Genomic DNA, 20,102 nt, shown 5'->3' with positions numbered 1-20,102 from the left:
CGCATGTTTGACACCTGTGCTGTAAAGGAAACGGTCTCCAGGGATAGTACCTGGTACCCAAGTTGAGTCGAACCAGTACTATGTAGTGCAGGGGTGTCAAACTCATTTAAGTTCCGGGGCCATATCCTCCCAATATGATCTGAAGTGGGCCGGACCAGTAAATTAATAACATAATAATATATAAATAATGCCAACTCCAAACATTTCAAAGTGTTTTATAGCGAAAAAAAAGTAAAATTACATTATGGAAACAATTACATCTATAAACTGTCCTTTCAAAAATGGGAATAGCATGAACAACCATGAAAAAACTGACATCTATTGAGAAAAATAAGTGCAATTTTAACTATATTCTGCCTCTGCTCATCATTTGTAAATGTACATTACAACTTACAGATCACAATGAATCTGCAAGTACACAAAATATTTTAGTAAATGGTAGAATATTAGTAAAATTGCACTTACTTCTCTTAGGATATTTCTAGTTTTTCATATTTTTTGTGAAAGGCTAGTTTGTAAATTTACATATTTCCATGTAATTTCACTTTTTTGCACTAAAACAGAGGAAAATTGTGGAATTGTCCTTATTTGTAGGTTTCTGTGATAGTATTTTACTGATCTGACCCACTTGAGACTAAAGTAGGGCTTTTTATGGGCCCTAAAGTAAAAGGATTTACTGTTTATATCTTGAGTGTAATTTTTGCACTTCACAAATTCATCTTACGGGCCGGATTGGATCCTTTGGTGGGCCGGTTTTGGCCCCCGGGCTGAATGTTTGACACCTGTGATGTAGTGGAAATCCTGCATAAGAAATGATGTTCAAAGTGATCATGTGTATGTTGACAGGTGACTGTATCAGCACTTGTGTTGTTGTTATGTTCTAAAAGGGATGTTCTAATGTTCTAAAATACATGTTCCTTTCACATTACATGGGTTTTTCTTGTATTTTTTATATATATTTCTTGGATGTACTGCATATGTTCAGGGCGCAACTACCAATTATGTGCCCCATGAAAGCATAATCGTTGCGGACCCTACAGAAACTGATGATCTTCCCAATCCGTCGGACCGGAAGGAGGGTGGAGTATGTACGTGGGGGAGTGGTCCATAAACAGCTTCACTTACGAGACCATAAAAACAAAAAAGAAACTTAATATTCTCTCAACGTTTGCCTCCTGACTTCTACACCTCTCTTATACAGCGGATCTTACATGAAATTTCCACAACTTTTATAACCACTGGGCCCCCCTCCACTGCTCTATGGGCCCCCCTCAACTACTGGGCCTCATGAATTTGTCATGTTTACCCCTCCGTATTGGTGCCCCAGTGTATATATAGATTTTTTTTTTTTTTTTTTTTTTTTTGACACTTACATGCCAGAAACAAAATATGGTAATTTCATTCACCTTGATTTTCTACATGATAATAAAAAATTTTGACAAATTTAACAAAAGTTGTAAAGTCTTATGTCCTCCAATAACACACTAAGGTTGAAATGTTGCATTTCAGAGTATTTCTGTGAGTGCCCTATAAAGGATTAAAAGTAGCATTAGCAAATAACAAAAATTGTTCTTTGTTGAGTTTAGTTTTATCCCTTCTTTCAGCATCGACTATTTAAATCCAAGGCTTGTCCTCTCCATATTTGTCTTTTTCTGTGTTTAGATCTTCTGTTTCTTTCTGTAGGAGGGTGTGGTGATACTGGCAATCACCTGAAAACATACTGTACAGCATGTGTCCGTCAGTCTGCGAGTGTGAGGGGAAGTGGCAGTGGATGGATGGTGTAAATGCCTGAGCTATCATCAGCTTTGATTGGCTTTGAGTGGCCGTGAGTGCCGGGTCCATCCCAACCGCTTCCTTTAAAGCACCGGTTTGTGTGTACCGCTGCTTTTTTTGTGTGTTTTTGTCTGCGTGTGTGGTTCTCAACTTTTCTGTTTGTGACTATATTACTGTAAGGCCCCGTATGCCCTGCAAACTATAAAACCATATGAGGCGATGAGGGCGGCTGAGTGGGGTTAGACACTGACAATCAGCCACAGGATGCAGGTTGAAATTATGTCCACAAGCATCTGCCCTGTTGAAGCGTTACTGAGCAACACTGAATCTCTTTAAGCAATGAGAAAAATGGCAATTCAAGCAATCATCAATGAGATATAAGTGACTCATTAAAAGGTGACCTTCACCATAGATACATCACACTAAGATTTTATATTTCCAATGGGCTTTATTGGTTTCAGTGCACTGTTGGTGCTCAACGACACGCATGTAGATGGTATGAAACATTTAGTTTTAACCTGTTGCTGCAATGCATCACTTGGTTGCCTCTATTTTTTTAGGGTTTTTGTTTTTCTAAATGAAAACCACTGTAACATTTATGACTTACAACAGACTTCAATGAGTCTTTATATCCAGTTTTGATCTCTGTGGGTTAAAAATGGTTCTGAAATTGTATTTTTACCCCACCCCCCCAAAGGGGAGGCAAGGGATATTGTTTTTGTTTGTTTGTTTGTTAACACTCTAGCAGCAAAACTATTGGTTGAATTCGTACCAAATTGGGTTTAAAGATTGCCAGTGACCAAGAATAGATCTCATTACATTTTGGGAAAAGTAGGTGGAGGTTAAAATTTTTTATGAATTTTTAAAATCTTTTTTTTCCCCATTTACTTATAATGGGCCAAATTTCAAATGGCCGTAGAAGCAAAACTATTAATTGAATTCATACAAAGTTGGGTTTATAGATTGTCAGTGCCCCAGAGTACATCTCATTACATTTTGGGTAAAGTAGGTCAAAGTTAATATTTTTTATGAATTTTTTAAAATCTTTTTTTCCCCATTTACTTATAATGGGCCAAATTTCAAATGGCCGTAGAAGCAAAACTATTAATTGAATTCATACCAAATTGGGTTTATAGATTGTCAGTGACCCAGAATAGATATCGATACATTTTAGGTAAAGTAGGTCAAAGTTAATATTTTTTATGAATTTTTTTAAATATATTTTTTCCCATTTACTTATAATGGGTGAAATTTCACATGTCTATGAAAACATCAATTTTATTTCAATTTACTTCAAACTTGGCACATATACAGAGGCAATTGATATCCCGACATCACCACACACATAGACATGATGACATCAGCTGGATCAATGCCAAAATAAGCTACAATACATGCGAGGGGCGGGTTTTGTTGTGCCTGGCAGTACTTGTTTAATCGCTTTATTGTCTTAAGTGACAGAATAGGACCGAATTATGCTTTGACATTTCAGTAGTTGATTCCTGGTAATGTTTAGCCACAAAAACAACATCACTACAATTTTGTCAGTCCTTTCAGTGATTTTACCAGAAAAACAGCGCATTTTAATTGTTTATAGAATTAAGCATTGTCATTTTTCTGGTGAGTTTGGGTTGGATTATACAGAATATACAGGCTTTTCACAGCTGATAGAGTAAGTTATGATGTAATTTTTTGTCTTTGTTGTGATTATTTCAACCCTTAAAGAACTGTTTTTGTGGTGATGTCTAAAATGAATTTTTCTCTACATCTAACCTCACACTTTATTATCTTATACCATGTATTTTTCAGTTGAAATCAGGTATTTTCCTACATTTAATTTACTGATCATGTAGATGTTCATAAAAGCTGAGTTATACACAAAACAGAGTAAATTGAGGGGAAAAAGTTACTTTTCCAGTAGAAAATATAATGAACGTAACACTTAAAAACCTGATCATTGCTGATACACTCTGCCTGCATGCAGTTTGGATGGCTGTAACTCTTTCTCTGTTTGTGCAATTGGAAAAATTCCAACAGTTTCTGCAACCTGAGATGTTGCACTTTTAGGCTTTATTGGGTTGTTACAGTAATTTCACTCACACCTGTACTGGAAGCTGGAGAAGAAGCCATTTTAGCACAATTATAACATGCAGGAAATTGTAAATAACTGCTAGATTTTTGAAAGTTCTAAGTGCTCTGGAAAAATGGGCAACAAGACTCACTCACAGCATTTTTTTTTTTTTTTTTTTTTTTACAATTTTTATTTATTTCTCATTTTCATCAGTATAATACAATCCAATCTCCTCAGGTTGAGGAGCAAGAAAAGAAACAAAAGAACAGAAAACAAACAAATGAAAAGAACAGCCAGTGTTTGTGTCAGAATATGTTTAGGTCCCTTAATAGATACATTTTTCCCTGAATGTCAGCCATTTTCCCCAGTTTTTTATAGAGATTTTCTTTAAACTTCCATTTATATGTAAGATGTTCCATGACAAGTATATCATCTATGATTGAAAGCCATTGTTTGTAAGACGGAGCATCAGTCTTAAACCAGTTCTTTGTTATGGCCTTCTTCCGCAGCATATTTTTTAACCTTTTTATTGTCAAAATAAGAAAAAAAAAAGTCCATACAAGCCAATTTAGGCTTAGAATTGAAAGTGTTAAAGTATAAACAGGTGTCTACAACTACTGACATTTGTCAAACTGCACGGGTGTTATTAGTAAATCAATTTAGCGGAAGATGACGGTGTTTCCACATTCATTATAGAGCCACTGAACGTCCAAATGGGCCATATCTGATGTTGATGAAAAGCTGAGAACCTGCATTTTACCTGAATTACTAAATGTATTGATAGGATTAGTGGTTTAAAGGTTATTCAGTATTTTTGATCAGTTGTTGCTTTAAATAAATATGGTGCTTACTGTACAATATACAGTAGTTCATCTGGAATGTGCACTTGCTGGTTTCATTGGCCTAAGACGTGTTTTGCCACATATTAAAAGCTGCATTCCGACAAGTTATTGAATGAGGCTTATATTTTTTTGCTTCACCTCTGGACTGACCCCCATTCAAATGAAAGCAGATGGATTTAGTCTGAATGTAGACTAGGCTAAAAAACATGGCAGCAGCTTCAGCTTGAGTCCTCTGTTTGTAGCCAAAATACATCAAATAACCCGATCTGGACATCTATTCATATTCTCCAAGCTTCAGAGGAAGTGTCGTCATCCTGATTACCCAGAATCCTCGCACCCTGCCATGAGCTCCATACATACCAAAGACAGCAGTGGAGGGAAGACAAGGGCCTCTAGTTAATGTTTAACCAGCCTCTGTAAAGACAGGCAGATAGCAGAGCTTATGAGCAAACAATGTGTGTGTGTGTGGGACAACAATCGGTTTAATGGCTGACATGGACAAAAATACTGTACCTGTGAGGACGCACTTTATGGATAAATCGACAAAATAGATCACAGGTGTCAAATATACGGCCCGGGGGTCAAAACCGGTCCACCAAAGGGTCCAATCTGGCTGACAGGATGAATCTGTGTAATGCAAAATATACACTGAAGATATTAACCCTTCAGCCCCTGAGATATTATTCCAGGTAAACGTGCTGCATCTGCTATGAGTATGTGTTAGTGTTCCTTTTCTTCAGTGGTTTAGTTTTACTGTGTGTTTTAGGGTCAAAACAAGGTAGAATAACAGAAAAAGACAAAGAGAAGAATTGAAGTTTGACAGGTTTTTACTAAATGAGGCACTCAGAATATACATCAATAAGAGATTTAGGATGTTGAACATGAACTGTGAACTGGAACACACTGAACAACAAGTGTTTGAGTTTTGGCCCAGTAGTTTTTGTTTTAGGCTCTTTGAAGGCTCACCTGGTTGAACTCCAGAAAGCAGTGATGCAATCCAAACTCAGTAAAAACACAGTAAAAAGAAAAAAACAAACAAACAAAAAAGCGAAAATCACCGAACAACAGTAAAAACAATAAGGAAAACGGTGTAACTGTGTCTATTTTTGTAGTGAGTCACTCTCACTCACTGCTCTGTGTTTCTTTTCGACACCTGGTTGAACTCCAAAAAGCAGGTGCATGGTCAATGCTCGCTAAAAACACAGTAAAAAATTTTAAAAAATTAAAAAAAAAAAAAAAGGAAAATCACCACAACACTGCAAACAGCAGTAAAAACAAAAAACACAAGGAAAATGGTGTTTAAAAAAACGAAAAAGAAAAGGCCAAATCGTCCGTTTTTATAGTGAGTCAGTCTCACTCACTGCTCTGTGTTTTTTTTGACACCTGGTTGAACTCCAAAAAGCAGGAACATGGTTAAAACCCGCTAAAAACACAGTAAAAAAAAAAAAAAATTATAAAGAAAATCACCACAACACTACAAACAACCACAAGGAAAATGGTGTAAAAAAAAAAAAAGCCCAAATTGTCTATTTTTATCATGAGTCGGTCTCACTCACTGCTCTGTGTTTTACCCCCCATTCCACAGGCAGAGGGGGGGTGCACTGAGCATGCTCAGATGTCTATGGAAAGAACAGGGTCAATTCTATCAGCACATTTTTAAATGTTTCCTATTGAGCAAACGGTTAAATTTTTATGAATATTGAAAATAAATCATACATTCAGAACACTCACCAGACACGTCAAGGGTTAAAGGGTTAACAGTCAAGAATGTTAAAATCATTTTAGTTCAGGGGTCGCATTCACACCAGTATGATCTCAAGTGGATCAGACCAGTAGAATATTATCATAATAACCTATAAATAACTGCACAGTTAAAGTCAAATTACATGAAGATGTTTGTATTTCCAACCTATCCTTTCACAAAAAATGTGAATAACCTGAAATGTCTTTAAAGAATGAATGCATTTTTAATAATATTCAGCCTGTTACTAAATGTTTTGTGTATTTGTAGATCTTAATGTACATGCGTAAAGGATAAACTGAGACATAATATTGTTAAAATTGCACTTATTTTTCTTAAGAGTTTTCATGTTATTCACATTTTAAAGGATTGTTTGTAGATGTAAATATTTTCATGATGCAATTTTAGCTTTTCCAGTATTATTGTTGTACTGGTCCAGCCCATTTGAGATCATTTTGGGCTGAATGTGGCCCCTGAATTAAAATGAGCTGATGTTTTTTACATGTTACATGTAAATACCAGGACTTTACTTGCATATATGCAGCAGTATCATTTACACTGTGGAGTTCAACATGCAAATCTGACTAGTCATCAGGCTTTTATGGGTTGTTTGACAAACCTGAACTTATCTCAAATCTGAAGTCAAACCTCAACTTCATGATTAACTGAGCTTTAAGTTGCTAAGTTTGATAAGACAAGGCCTCATTAAGTCATAAAACCTTATCAGGAGGCAGATGATAATGCCAAAAGTGTAATTATTCCGATTATTAAGTGCATCTCCTAGTTGAAGTTCCTGCAAAAGCTCCAACTATAACTAGAAATGTGATGATTGCTCTGCTTCTCCCTGCTTTAGAAGTGCGTGTGTGTGTGACGGGGGAGGGGGGGGTGCATCCATACATGCATACATGGATATATGCATGTGTGTTAAAAAGAGAAAGAGCTTTTTTTGGCCAAGTTGGCAGTACGTGTGGTGTGTGAGCGTGTGTGTTGGTGTTTTGTATAGAAAGTGCTGTGTGCAGTAGAACAGGGGATTTGGTGCCATCAGCACAGTGATGTCAGCACACAGAGACAAACAAAGCCAGAATCCAAACCATCTCCCTACTACCCACAATCCTCCTGTGTGCACTGTGGGGGGCCCCGCCTGGGGGGGTTTGTGCTTGTTAAAACGCACGCCCTTGTTAGCACACGCTCACGCAGACACACACATAGATACAGGTGAGCACACACATGCACTCATATTTAACACCTCTATTAGCATATTAGCACATGTAGAAGATACTGTTTCATGTACAATCAGTCATGTATTACACATATATTAACCCTACAATTATTTTTGTGATAACTTCTAGATCAGGGGTCTCAAACTCATTTCCTTTCAGGGGCCACATTCAGCCAGATTTGATCTCAAGTGGGCCAGACCAGTAAAATAATAACATAATAACCTATAAATAATGACAACTCCAAATTTTTGTCTATGTTTTAGTGCAAAAAAACCACCATTAAATTAAGAAAATACTTTTATAAACTATCCAAACAAAAAAAAAGATGTGCATAACCTGAAAAAGCTGAAAGTTCTCAGGAAAAATAAGTGCAACTTTAACAATATTATGCCTCAACTTATCATTCACACATGTGCATTATGGATCAGATCTATAAAGACACTAAATACTAAGTAACAAGCAGAAAATTGTTAAAGTTATGCTTAATTTTCTTTAGACATTGCAGGTTGTTCATATTTGTTCAGGTTATTCACATTTTATTGGTACAGGATAGTTTGTAAATGTAAATATTTTCATAATTTAATGTTATTTTTTGCACTAAAACAAAGGCAATAATTTGAAGTTTGTATTAGTTATAGGCATAGTGTCATACTATTTTTTTCACATCAAACCAAGAAGAAAATACATAGTCATTATTTTTTGTAGGTTATCATGCTATTATTTTACTTGATCATATTGGTCTGTATGTGGAACCTGAAGTAAAATGAGTTCCACAGCCTTGACTGTGGAATTTTTGCACTTTGCAAATTCATCCCACAGGCCGGATTGGAACCGCTGGCAGGCCGCATTTGGGCCCCGGGCCACATGTTTGAGACCCCTGTTCTAGATGAATTTTTCTCTACATTAAACCTCTCCAAACTGATTTATGGCTATTTATTGGAATATTAACTCCTGCATTTAGCATTTTTCAATACAAAATCAGGTATGTCATTATATCAAATCAACTGATCATGTAGATGTTCATAAAAGCTCAGAGTAAATTCAAAGGGTTATTATATTAAAAAAGAGAAAAGTAAAGAAAACATTTATTTAAGCAGGTAAAGACCCATTGAGATCAAGCTCTAATTTTCAAGGGCGGCCTTAATCATTAAATGAATGTAAAAACAAGCATCTCCAACCACTGTCATTTGTTAAGTTACATTTGTTTTATTGATGAATCAGTGTTGCAGGAGATGATGGTGTGTCCATGTTCATTACAGAGCTTCTATATGTCCAAATGGGTCATATCTGATGCCCAAGAAAAGCTGAGCAACTGTATTTTACCTGAATTATTACAATGTATTAATAGAATGTGTGTTTTTTTTTATATCAGTAGATGCTTTTGCTCATGGCTGTTGAGCTCTTTGAGGGTTAAAGCATCAGTACATACACTAAAAATACCTAAAAAAGTAAGACGCACAGTCCAAATTTTCACATAAAGTTAATTTCAACACCATTCAACCTGGATTTTTTCGTATATAAATGATGATGTGTCCAAACTAAAACTAACTTACTCAAAGTAAAGTGCTGACAGTGAAGTTAAACCAATGATAAACTACCTTCAGTGAACAAAAAACAAGAAAAACTGACTAATACAAGGAAAACAACTTTACAGTAAAGTAAAACCAATACCATATTTAACCCTTTAACCCCCAAGAGATTATTTCTGCTGTGAGTTTGCATCTGTTTTAGTGTCATAAAAGCTGCTGTAAGTGTGTGTTTGTGTTCCTTTTCTTTAGTGATTTTGCTTTTTTCCTTTTTAGAAAAGCCCTTTCTGGTTGATTTTATCTGTTGTATTTTATCTGATTTTATCTGTTGTTTTTTTTTTTTTTGTTACATGTTGTTTGCTGTTTCTGTGTTTTTTTATTGTGCACTTTGGGATTTGGTGTCAAATGTAAAATGCGTTACAAATAAAATGTATTAAATTGTATTATTATTATTATTATTATTATTATTATTATTATTATTATTATTATTATTATTATTATTAAGGCCAAAACAGGGTGGAATAACACAAAAAGATAAAGATAGGAATTGAATTTTTACAATTTATTACTAAATAAAACACCTAGAATGTACATTAATGTTGAACATTAATTGTGAACTGGAACACACTGAACATCAAGTATTTGAATTAGTTTTTGTTTTGGGTTTGTTTTTCTTTTTTTCTAAATCAGTCCAGCTGCTTTTTGGCACCTGGTTGAACTCCAAAAACAGTTACGTGGTTAAAACATGGTAAAAACACAGTAAAAAAAATTTAAAATGGGGAAAATCACCATGACATTGCAAACAACAGTCAAAACAAAAAAAAAAACTCAAGGGCAATAGTGTTTTAAAAAAAAAAAAAAAAAAAAAAAAAAGGTAAATCACCACAACACTGGAAACAATAAAAACAAAAAACACAGGAAAATAGTGTAAAAAAAAAAAAAGTAATAAAAGCCCAAACCGTCCCCCCTTTTCCACAGGTGTCAAGGGCTGAACTGAGCATGCTCAGATGTCGATGGAAAGAACAGGGTCTATTCTATCAGCACGTTTTGAAAATTTTCCTATTGAGCTAATGGTTGAACTTGTATGAATATTTAAAATAAATCATACATACAGGACACTCACATCAGACACATCAGTAGCTAAAGGGTTAAGTCGAGTCATAATCCTATCACTAACTTCCTACTTTTGAAAATATACACACATTTGTGCGCCGCTGCCCTGTGTCTCTGCATTTACTCCATAACAGCAGAGAATGAGCAGTCAAATCAGAAACACACCTCTGTTTGCTTTGGCCTGGCCCTCTGCCACGCTGCAACAGCCTCAGCCGCATGCCTTGCAAATGGGGAATGACATTACTGTTATTGTATTTGTGGTGGAGTTCATATGAATATACTGTGACTGTAATGAAGCAGACGTTAGTGTAGATCTGACAATGGGCTTAGATAAAATAACACAGGCAGGTTGATGGAAACGTTTATCCTAAGGGCCCCTGACGGTCAAGTTAAACTGATACGACGCTTTGTATTTTATCAAATGACGGAAAATTATTAGACTCAACTATAAACTGATGACTTTATCAGGTGTTTAAATCCAGACGCTGTTTGCACTGGTTTCTACTGGTTCTTGCTCTTCATAATATCAAGGCTGAGTTTTTTGAACACACATTTTCAAGTGTAGGTGCTGTTAAATAAACCTATAATCCTTACTTTTTTTGTACTAAAATACACCCACACCTGTTGGTTAGAAATATAGGACATTATTTAAACATTTTCAAGCATTATTGACGTAGATGGCTTTAATTTATTTGCCCCACTTTGCAGGTAAAAAATGTAGAGGGAAAAAGAATGAGCCTCACTTTAAACCTTTATAGGGCGCTCACAGAAATGAAGTTCAAAATTTTAAAGACTTTATTACTTTTGTGACATTTTTCAAACTTTTTTATTGTTATGTAAAAAATCAAAGTCAATAAAGTTACTATATTTGGTTTCTTACACATAAGTGGCAAAAAAAAACAAAAAAAAGAAAAAAATCCAACAAGTACAAATAAAAAATACAAAAACACATGTAAGGTGAATGGAACATTTATTTTAGAACATTAGAACATCACTTTTAGAACATGTAACTGTAAATGTTGCTTTCACTGTCTTGTAATGCATGTGGAAATGCCCAAAAATAGTCACCTGCCCGATAAAGGGTTGATACTGATGGTCAAATGCAGCATAACGTTTGAAATAAATAATAAGAAAAGCACTTGGAGAGCGCAGACCTCCGCCAAGACAGATCTGCCCCCCCGCCGATCACCACCAAAATTTTATCATTTGTTCCTTGTGCCAGTGTCAACATTTCCTGGAAATTTCATGAAAATCCATCCATAACTTTTTGAGTTATCTTGCTAACAAACAAACAAACATGCAAACACACAAAGCAAAGTGATCACAATAAACAAGGCAATAATTAGAACCATAATGACTTGATAATCATGATAATGGTGCAACCCATTAGAAAGCACCCACTATGCGAATGTATAAACTGAGTCAATTATAGAAATAAACATATTAGAGAATTTGTTTGAAATACATTTAAAAGTGCACATTTTGGGCATCAAACCCTGACATTTGTTCCTCAGAAGAAGCAACAGAAAAAAGGTTTAAACTAGGAACCGGTAAGGGCAGCATATCCAGGATGTTTTTGTTAGCTGGTTTGACTTAGCCCAACATCACAATCACATATAAACAGTATCATCAACCCAGTTAGTCCAACCAGGTTTTCTAATTTTAGATATGAGCACATTCACTGTTCTCTGCAAACACAGACAGGTCTGGAGTTGTATATTTCACACAAGAAGAACAAACTGTAATCCAGGACAATTACAGGGATTTTAAAAGTTTAACCCATAAAGAACCAGTGCTACTTTTATGTCAGTTCCCAAGTGCATTTTTCTCTGTATCTAACCTTTCTTAAGTGATTTATCACCATTTTTTATTATATTATCCTCAGTATTTTTGCTTTTTTAAAGTGAGAATCATATCTTTTCCTATATTTAATTCACTGATTTTGTACAGGGTGGGGAAGCAAAATTTACAATGAACATTTAGTTGTTTTTTCTCAGCAGGCACTACGTCAATTGTTTTGAAACCAAACATATATTGATGTCATAATCATACCTAACACTATTATCCATACCTTTTCAGAAACTTTTGCCCATATGAGTAATCAGGAGAGCAAATGTCAAAGAGTGTGTGATTTGCTGAATGCACTCGTCACACCAAAGGAGATTTCAAAAATAGTTGGAGTGTCCATAAAGACTGTTTATAATGGAAAGAAGAGAATGACTATGAGCAAAACTATTACGAGAAAGTCTGGAAGATACTATTAAAGAAGAATGGGAGAAGTTGTCACCCCAATATTTGAGGAACACTTGCGCAAGTTTCAGGAAGCGTGTGAAGGCAGTTACTGAGAAAGAAGGAGGACACATAGAATAAAAACATTTTCTATTATGTAAATTTTCTTGTGGCAAATAAATTCTCATGACTTTCAATAAACTAATTGGTCATACACTGTCTTTCAATCCCTGCCTCAAAATATTGTAAATTTTGCTTCCCCACCCTGTAGATGTTCTTTAAAGCTCAGATTAAAGTTAAGGGTTATTATATCAGAAACAGAGAAAACTGAAGAAAAAGTGACTTTTAAAGTAAAATATATCATTAACTCCATCCACTGTCATTGATCCAACTCAATGGGTTTTACTGGTGAATCAATGTTATAGAGGATGACGTTGTTTCCATGGTAACTACAGAGCCTCTGAACATCCAAATGGGTCATATCTGATGGCCATGAAAAGATGAAAAACTGCATTTTAGGTGAATTATTTACATGTATTGGTAGGATTAATGGATCAACAGATATTGATCATTTCAGATCAGTGGATTGTTTTGGTCACTGGTTGCTGTTTGGGTCTTTATGGGTTAAAAATGACAGACATGGCCATTCTGTGCAGGAATCTCCACAGTTATTACAAATTACCAAATAAACAAATACAGCTTTAGGAATGTTCTAAATGGGGGTGTAAATAGTGTTAGAAGCAAGTAAAGAACAAATATCCAAATAGTCCTATGCTGGGGCGCCGTAAAGGGGGGCGGGGGGGTAAATGTGACAAATTCATGCAGTCCAGCATTTGTTGGGGGCCCATAGAGGATGGGGTCCAATGGATGCTAGTTAAAAGTAGTAAAAATTTCGTCTAAGATCCGCTGTATAATAGAGGAATAGAGCTAGGAGTCGGATGTCGAAAGCATGCTAAGTTTCACTTTCGTTTCATGCCAGCATTAGTTACGTTAATTATGGACTGCACACCCATATATATAACTGCTGCCCTTACCCCACGTGCATACCCCCCACACTCTGACAAATCGACAAAATACTGAATTTTATGAAGGATCCACAACATTTACCTTTCATGGAGCCCAAAATAGCGGCGCCCCAGGTCCTATGCTCAAAATGTTCTGAATATTTCCAACATTTCTACGTATTATTATCAACATTATGGGGAACATGAGATCGTGTACAGATGATAATTCTATTTTCCATGGCATTAGCTGCAGACAGAGCTAGATTTGGATCATAAATTGCCAGATTTAGCCCCGTAGAAAGTGGAAAACCATTGTGACACTCGTCGCTTTTCCATTGACCCTCAAATTGCACAAATATAACTTGCGCATAAAAATTTACCTAGTGGAAAAATGACAATTTCACCAAAAGTCACATTTTTCGATGAAAAGTTTTTGCGCTTGAAAGAGGTGGTTTTCCGGCGTAGCACAAATGGAACATCACGCAAAACTGCAATGGAAAGACCTTTTTTCACAACTAGAGTCAGGGGAATTAAAAAAAACGGATGTTGACGTATGTTACAACAAGCGAAGAAAAAGAAACATGTCGCGGTATGTGTGGACACACCAGGAAACCCAATCATTATTGAATTTAGTATGAAATAGAGGAGTAATATATAAGAATAATGATTATATCTGTAAATCAAGACCATATTTACATTCATCATCATTAGGGGTGTAAGAAAATATCAGTTCAGCAATATATTGCGATATTTCATTTCACAATACTGTATCGATATTAAAAAGTACTGTATCGATATTTTTAGGTATTTATTCAAATGCAGATATTGTGGAGGTTCTTTTTTTTTTTTATATTTTATTTATTATTATTTAACACTCTTATTAAATAATGTTAGTTCCTTTGTTGAGATTGCACAAAAATAATGCTCTGATGTTAGTTCTGAGCTAATAGAATATGAACATTTGAACAGGATCTGAAACTGTAATGCCTGTAAAACTTCATTTAAGTTTTAATACAGGAAAATTTTGTGATATAGCATTAGATCCTGTTGTGATCAAATAAAAATGTGTTTAGTATTTGTGCATATTTCTGGTGTTATTCAGTTCTTCGAGGAAATGATCATTTAAAAAAGAAAAAGAAACAAACAAAAAATTGCCTTTTAACAGTATCATGATATATCGTGATATATCGTATCATGATCCTAGTATCGTGATTTGTATCGTATCGTCAGATTTTTGCCAATACACACCCCTAGTCATCATGTTTATGGAATGACTTCTTGTGTCATCTCGCGATAATAAATAAACAAATCATCCCATTTGTGATTTAATGGAAAAACCGACATTACGCACTTCTATTTTTCGACATTTAGTAAATATCGGTAAAGTTTTATACAGATGTCCAATGGAAAAGCAACTACAGAAAACCTGAAGTTATAAAGCCGATCCCAAATCCTGCATCGTAGTAGAGGCCTCAGCTGATGAACCGCGGTTGGAATCTGAGGAAAAATATCTGAGTCAACACTTAAACATTTAGCTTTGAGAGCTTTCCTTCATGGGTTAAAGTAGCGTCTTTGTCATACAGTCATACACAGTGGGATTGAAAAACTGTAAGGCTGTCTGTTTTAATGCTGCCGTCTCCTCTGAGAACTGTTTTTTTTTTTTTAATTCTCGACAATTAGCAACTGTTGCTGTTTGTCTGTGCTCTTTAAAAGCCCTTCTGTCCAAAACAGTACGAGGCAGACTGGAGCTTGTTCTATATCTGTGTGAGTTTGTTTGTGTCTTTTTTTTTAATGCCAGTGGGATCTGGGTAACTGGGTATACTGGACCCAAACAGGTCCTCATTGTGCAGGGGGAGAGGGAGGAGGACGAGCTGGGTCGTCCTGCACCCTATTCAGTCAAGTTTAGGAGGGGAGGGGGGGTGTTTATGTGGGTCTGTGTATGTGAACGATCACTGCAGGGGGGCGCACATGTAAATGAAGTAATGTAAATGAAGTAGCACGACCCCCCTCCCTTATATAATTTAGAACAAGTTGGAGTTGATCTTTTGTTTGTTAGCGGATGAATGGATGGATGGATGGATGGAGATAGATAGATAGATAGATAGATAGATAGATAGATAGATAGATAGATAGATAGATAGATAGATAGATAGATAGATAGATGGATGGATGGATGGATGGATGGATGGATGGATGGATGGATGGATGGATGGATGGATAGATAGATAGATAGATAGATAGATAGATAGATAGATAGATAGATAGATAGATAGATAGATAGATAGATAGATAGATAGATAGATAGATAGATAGATAGATAGATAGATAGATAGATATCTTTATTTTGAACATGTAGATAGTGAAATCAAAACCAAATCAACCAACGAAATATCAGTAATGATACTTAAAAGGTTGATAAGTAAAGAGAAAGAAAGAAAGGAGTAGGAAGAAGTAAAAACTTATATACTCCTACCCCCAATCTCTATTTCTTATGATCTCTATAGCAATTATTATTTTATATGAATATCAATATAATAATGATAGATAGATAGATAGATAGATAGATAGATAGATAGATAGATAGATAGATAGATAGATAGATAGATAGATAGATAGATAGATAGATAGATAGATAGATAGATAGATAGATAGATAGATAGATAGATAGATAGATAGATAGATAGATAGATGCATGCTGTGGACACAAAGAATTAAGATGATTTTACCTGAAAATATGTTTTGTTTTAGTATGTGTTGATTTGCTCACTGTAGTTTTTAGTTAATTTTCAAAAATCTGTTGTTTTTATTTCTATATTAGTTAATAAAATCTGTTTTTTCCAAGCTACTTTTAGTCTTATTTTTAATTTTTCACTAGGCAAGGCAAGGCAAGTTTATTTGTATAGCACATTTCAGCAACAAGGCAATTCAAGGTGCTTCACACAGGACATTGAAATAAAAGGAAAAAAAAGAAACACATTTAAAACATTATAAAAGAAACATGTAAAAGGTGAGTAAAAACAACAAGTAAGAAAACAACACATAAAATCCAAAAAAAATAAAATAGAATAAAATTTAAAAAAAAACGAAAACACACACATATTAAAGTAAGAGTTGAAGTGCAGAGTTTCGAAGAGAATATAAAATTTAAAAAGTCAAAAGCCTTTTAGTCAAAGGCAGCAGTGAACAGGTGAGTCTTTAACCTTGACTTAAAAGAACTCAGACTCTCAGCAGACCTGATATTTTCTGGTACTTTGTTCCAGATATATGGAGCATAGAAACTGAACGCTGATTCTCCATGTTTAGTTCTGACTTTGGGAACACAGAGCAGACCTGCACCAGATGACCTGAGTGGTCTGGATGGTTCATACTGGACTAGAAGGTATCTGATGTATTTTGGGCCTAAACCATTCAGTGCTTTATATGCTAGTAAGAGAATTTTGAAGTCTATTCTCTGAGAGACAGGGAGCCAGTGTAGAGACCTCAGAACTGGACTGATGTGGTCCACTCTCTTGGTCTTAGTGAGGACTCGAGCAGCAGCATTCTGGATCAGTTGCAGTCATCGAATAGACGACAATAACAATGCTTCATGTCTTTGTATTTGGGTTCATTAAAGCTGCAACTGACAGTTAATTTGTTGACTTTATTCTCGAGTAGTCGTTCTGGGTAAAATATGTCATGAAACAGTGAAAACGTATTTGTCAAAGGCTAAGACACGATATGAAGAGATTCAGATTACAGTCGCAAACCAGAAACCAGAAACATGAACATTTAAGAAGCTGAAATCAGGGAATTTAAACTTTTTTTGTTTGTTTTTTAAAGTCACTGACACTAATATTGATTATGAAAATAGTCATTGATTCATTTAATGGTTGACAAAAATACATTTATTTGTCAATCCCACTCATTTAGGAGAGTTGAGAGTTCTTCCTTTAACCCGGTGTTGATGGGGCTCTTCACATTTATATAAATTTACCGCTAAATTAGTTCTAACTAAAAATCATTTACTGACGGAAGCGGTTGTTTTAACTTTCTGTGACTGAACTTTCTGAGCAGAGCTTCAAGGTGAAAAAAAAAAAAAAAAAAACTAGTTACTAGGCTGAACTACTTGTTGCCAGGTAACACAACCCCGTAGCAGGAAGCATTGGGAACTGTTGTGGGCGTGCAAGCATTCACTGTGAACTCTGACCTTTTCGACTCTGCTGCTTTTCACCAAGGCCGAGTGTTTTATAATTCTCCTCCTATGAACTCAGCCACATCAGTTCTTCTAGATACACTGCATTGATATTTTGACCCCATCTATAATGAAAATGTAGCTCCAGTTCTAATGTATTTGACCTTCTGTTAAATAGATGTGATATAGATGACGTTAACATTTCCTGAAGTGGCAACTCAGTCAAATTAGAAAGACAATACACAGGATTTAACAATATTCTAGATCAAGGGTGTCGAACTCATTTAGTTGAGCGGCCACATTCAGCCTAATTTGATCTCAAAGGGGCAAATAATAAAGATAATAAACCTAGAAATAATGACAACTCCATATTTTTCTCTTTGTTGTAGTACAAAAAATAACATTAGATTATGAAAACATTTACATTTACAGACTATCCAAACAAGAAACTGAGAATAATGTAAAAAAAAAAAAAAAAAAAAAAAAACCTGAATTTTCTATAGAAATATAAATGCAATTTTAACAATATTATGCCATAATTTATCATTTATACATGTGTATTATGGATCGAATCTACAAAGGCACAAAACGTTTAGTAACAGGCAGAATATTGTTAACCCTGTAAAGCCTGAACCCTTATATCACTGACAGAAAATTCCAGTTCTTTGAAACTGGAGGCTTTATTGGTCTTTCTAAACAACCAAAAAAAAGTTGTCTTCAAACATCAATTTCGATGTAAGAGTTTCAATTTTGCATCATATTTGATACATCAGGTCTAAATGCTCAAATGTTGTTATTTTTGAACAAACAAAAACATAATATAACACAAACATGTCTAACAAATTGGTAATTCCTTTTCAAAATTGGCAAAGTTCTTCCTCCTTCCTCATTAATGACAGTCTTGTAGTGTCACTGGAAAGGCCTCTGGTGAATGAACTCCTCCCCCCTGGTGGATTATCTGTGTATTGCATGTAACTAATTGTATACATCAGGTTTTTCAAGAAAAAAAATCACACTGATCATGTAGAGGGCTTCAAAACTCATGTATCAAACATGATACGTTTGGCGTTATAGGGTTAAAATTGCACTTAATTTTCTTTAGATATTTTGAGTTGTTATTATCTACAGGCATAATGTAATACTATTTTTTTCACTTTAAACCAAGAAGAAAATTTGGAGTCATTATTTATAGGTTATTATGCGGTTATTTTAATTGAGATCGCAATTGGGCTGAATGTGTAGCCTTTCCAGCCATCTGTCTTTCTTAATGAGAAATCTGTCTGGAATCACGGGGCTTGAATCCAAATATGAAGGCGGGACTAACGGGCACCAATTAAACCAATCACAGATAAGACGGATGTGATGCTTTTGTCAGAGAAATTTAAGAATACAGGGTGTAATCTGTAATTCAATCCTTATTTTTGACTCAAACAACCGACAACAGTTGTAAAGAGATTTGCCGACTTGGAACTGACTTTGACTCGTGACAAAAAGAAGTCGATGCGTATGATGTATTGCAAAACCCCCCCCCCCCAGACTTGTGATTGGTCCAGTATAAAATAGATCACATCAACTGGCCCAATTCCAGACTGTTTTCTCAGTATTGAATACACTGAGAAAACCGGATGAGTGGCCAGGCAACTGAATGTGGCCCTTGAACGAAAACGAGCACTGGAAAAAATCTAAATTTTACCAAGTGTATTTTTCTCATTTCTAGTCAAGATATCCTATCACACTTAAAATATAAAGAGATATAAGAACTTATTTTTAGACAACAGATCTTGAAAATCTTATTTTAAGAAATCTTACCAAGATAATTTTCACTTGTTTCATTGGCAGATTTTTTTTGCTTAATTCAAACAAAAAAATCTGCCAATGAAACAAGTGAAAATTATCTTGGTAAGATTTCTTAAAATAAGATTTTCAAGATCTGTTGTCTAAAAATAAGTTTTTATATCTCACTGTAAAGTTACTCTTTAGGTGATTATGTCTTATTTTAAGTGTGATGAGATATTTTGACTAGAAATGAGAAAAATACACTTGGTAAGATTTTGATTTTTTCCAGTGAGTTTGACACCCTTGACTATTAACCCTTTCATGCACGAATTATGAGAACATTAATCAAATTTTTTTCCTGAGTGTTTTTATTCCTCTTTAGGCATGAAAAAACAATGTGATGAAAAATTTTCTTCTGAAAATAAATAAATAAATTAATTAATTAATTAATTAATTAATAAAAATAATTGAAAAATTTGAAAAAATACATCAAAAATAAATAATAATGAAAAAAAATTCTTACTAACCTATTTTTCATGAAGTTGCAAAAATGTCCACTCAGCTGGACACCACACGTTTAATTTTTGATGCACAGAAACATGTATTTACTGATAAATTGTGTGAAAACTATGGGGA

At 34.8% G+C, this 20,102-nt stretch overlaps 1 long non-coding RNA gene across 2 annotated transcripts in view; it reads left to right on the top strand.

Annotated features, from left to right (window-relative positions):
* LOC115417873 (uncharacterized) overlaps positions 1–20,102 on the top strand; it is a 173,411-nt gene that overhangs the window by 116,483 nt on the left and 36,826 nt on the right. The gene's annotated exons all lie outside the window — the stretch shown is intronic.

The sequence above is a fragment of the Sphaeramia orbicularis genome, chromosome 4, assembly GCF_902148855.1.
Source record: "Sphaeramia orbicularis chromosome 4, fSphaOr1.1, whole genome shotgun sequence".
Lineage (NCBI taxonomy): Eukaryota > Metazoa > Chordata > Actinopteri > Kurtiformes > Apogonidae > Sphaeramia > Sphaeramia orbicularis.
Note: the sequence above shows the minus strand (reverse complement) of the source record. Positions and strands in the feature narration are given on the sequence as shown.